Below are 3375 nucleotides of genomic sequence, written 5' to 3'. Positions count from 1 at the left end.
CATTCCTATTCACTTCTATGCGTCTGCTCAGTTCAAGGTCAAACTTGTGTTTGAAATGTTTTGCTTCCTTTTCTCTACCTTATCATTATCAACAGCGCCAGTAAGGTATCTGGATATATCGGGGAAGTTCAGTGGTATATATCAGAAGAAAGCCGGTGCTAAGAAGAATCACCAGTGTAAAATCTGATTTTATGAGGGAGGTTTCACATTCTTCTATAATAATAGGTGTTCGTTCCGCATAATGTAGGAGTCATCAACGTGACGTCTCCAACACGTCTTTTCCAAACAATAACACTGCTGGTGGGTAAAAAGCCATTTCCCCTCTTCTTCCTTATCAGAAGAACGTTGATCATGCAAGTTAATCTGCACCTTATTTATAAGCAATGGTTCAATCGTGTGTTGTTTAAGGATGCACGAATAGGTGGGGAAAGGGAAGTTTAGTATCCTGGCATCGTATTCCCAGTGAAAGTGACAAAGAGGAGAAATAAGTGGTTGGCAGCCATTACCTGTCCAACTCATGCAAAGCTTAAAAAAATTCAGATGAAAGAGAGCAGTGGGACAGAGCACTTCGTAACCTGGTTCAAATTACTCAGGAGGTACAAGGTAGAGCTCTTACTCAATAAATGAGTAATATTATAACTAAGTTCATAAAAACCACAACCTAGTCCCGCCATGTCTACCCTACCAATTTGAAACGTTTACCAACCATTGCCAAGAGCGACGTTTCGATATCGTGCCACCACCAACACAGAAATTTCACCCATACGTATCTAATTCGTGCCAGCTTTCAATTGAAAGTTGGTCTTTATGAAAATATATAATCTTAGGCAAAATATTAGAGCATAAAAGCATTTGTGTATTGAAATATTCAGTTTTACATATTTTCGTCGACATCTTTTCGGAAGATCAAAATGCCGGCGATTTCACTACATAGAAAATTTTAAACGTTATTATTCTACAGCATTCCTATATATTTATTAATTGTGTATTGAAATATACCAACAATAAATACATAAAATTATGATTCCATGTTTTTAGGGTAAAAAATAACGATAGACTTCCCCAGGAGCAACAGTTGGGATTCACAGAAAATGGGTCGAGATAAAGTACCGTCAACTTCATGAACTTCTGACCCTTTCACTATCAAGAGCAGCGACGGACTGGCCATTTGCAGAAAGGGGACTTTTCCCCTTGGGCCGGTGGTTAAAAGGGGCTTGTGGGCCGGTCTGTAGTAAAAAAAAATTATAAATAAATAAAAAAAATGTTAGTAAGAAAACTTTAAAAATCTGAAGAATAAGGGAACAAAGAGACATGAGACAATTGCAACGAAATGTTCATCATGTAAGAATTGTCCAGTCTGCTGTCACCAGATACTCTGTAGGTACAACTTAACTGATGCCTAACATATAATTGGTCTAGCTTACAAGTATCTCCTGACCTTGTCAGTTACTCACGTTTCCTGTGAGAGAAGTTTTTCTACCTTGAAATTCATAAAAAATCGTCTAAGAAGCAGACTCTCACAGGAACACCTCCAGGAGTTTATGCTATTGACAGAGGAGAGGGATATATTAATGTCTCTCGACAATGATTTATTAATTGACAAAGTTGCATACAAGAGTGAACTATTAAAGAAAATTTTGATAATCGAAAATAAAAGTAATTCTCAAGTTATGCCTGCATGTGTTTTATTTTCCCAGGGCCGTTTATCCGACCCATCACTATTATATATATATATATATATATATATATATATATATATATATATATATATATATATATATATATATATATATGTGTGTGTGTGTATATATATATATATATATATATATATATATATATATATACATATATATATATATATATAGTATATATATATATATATATATATATATATATATATATATATATATATATATATATATGAGTGTGTGTGTGTGTCTGTATTTCCCATCAAATGTATACTTTCATTTCAAAATATACCTCCCCACTTCTATTTAGCTCCATCTTCCAGTGGGCCGGTCAACATCAAGTCCTGGGCCGAAATTTAGTCCCAGTCCGTCCCTGATCAAGAGTCTCGTGCCATAGACATCTTGCCCTCATGTGAAAGTTGTTTGAAACTAGTGGATTCTAAAACTTTATGGAAAGCACAATTATATTTAATTTTATTAAAATGATTATTGTTGCCTTGGAATGTGGTTTTTTTCTCGTACGGTAAGTAAAGTTAACAGACTGAAAAATTTAAAACATAACCAGCTTTGAGAATTTTTTTTTTTTTTCACATTTTGAGAAACTATAATTCAGCACTACATTAGAATGCATATACAATGCAATAAGCAAGAAAGAAACCTTACCCTGCCATACATGTACAGTGTGCACAAAACACTTGATAAAGTTAAATTAGGTGAGAGCGTCGTATGCTATTGTTCGCTTTTACCCACCAGGGTACTACGCATGCGCCAGATATGCCTCATTGTTTACAAACATTAATCTCTCCCATAGGATGTCATTTTTGCCTCCTTGTTGTTGTATATGCGTAGGGTTACCATTTATTTGAGATGTGAAAGGGAGGACACCCGCATACATTAACAAATACGTATATGCTATGCATAAGCATAACCCTAATATATATATATATATATATATATATATATATATATATATATATATATATATATATATATATATATATATATATTCTGTAATGATATTATGGTGGTCCAAGAAAAATTGTAGTTTTGGTCTATCAATCCTTTCAAAGATTTGTTAACTATATATCAAGCATACAAGTGGGTTTACATCTATTTGAGACTATCCTGCCTTTATTAGGTTTAACAGAGATTTACCTTCTCTTCTCAAGCAACGAAAGCGATGTGCCTTAAGGTACAGATACTTATAGAAAGCGTCTGGTATTTGCTACTGAATGACAAATGCCATTACTGAACAGTTGGTATGATACTGCTTCCATTGTTTCTTGTAATTCTGACTGCATTGCTGACTTCCTGTGACGAGTAATTTCTCGTAGGGTGATGATTGTTTCCTAGTTTGGTTCCACACTCCATTAAAAGCACATCCGACAGCTCATTGCACACTCATCGCTGACAGGTTGAATAAGTCAACGACTTGCCCGTCGTTCCACCTATTGCTTCATATGGTCATCGGCATTTGCTATAGGTTCAACCGCGGTCGTTGACATGATTTCAACCTTTATGTGATATATAAACAATAGGTTACTGACATGGTTATGACTTGCTTTACTGTAGTTGGAGGCATGCCATTATGGTAGAGAAAGTTTGATGCCTCTGAACAAGACTTTCGCCGCCCACGAGCTGGTGTTTTTGTAGGTCATGTGTTTACTGGAAATAGACTTGGTTGTAG

The sequence above is a fragment of the Macrobrachium nipponense genome, chromosome 5 (assembly GCF_015104395.2).
Source record: "Macrobrachium nipponense isolate FS-2020 chromosome 5, ASM1510439v2, whole genome shotgun sequence".
In the NCBI taxonomy this organism is placed as follows: domain Eukaryota; kingdom Metazoa; phylum Arthropoda; class Malacostraca; order Decapoda; family Palaemonidae; genus Macrobrachium; species Macrobrachium nipponense.
Note: the sequence above shows the minus strand (reverse complement) of the source record.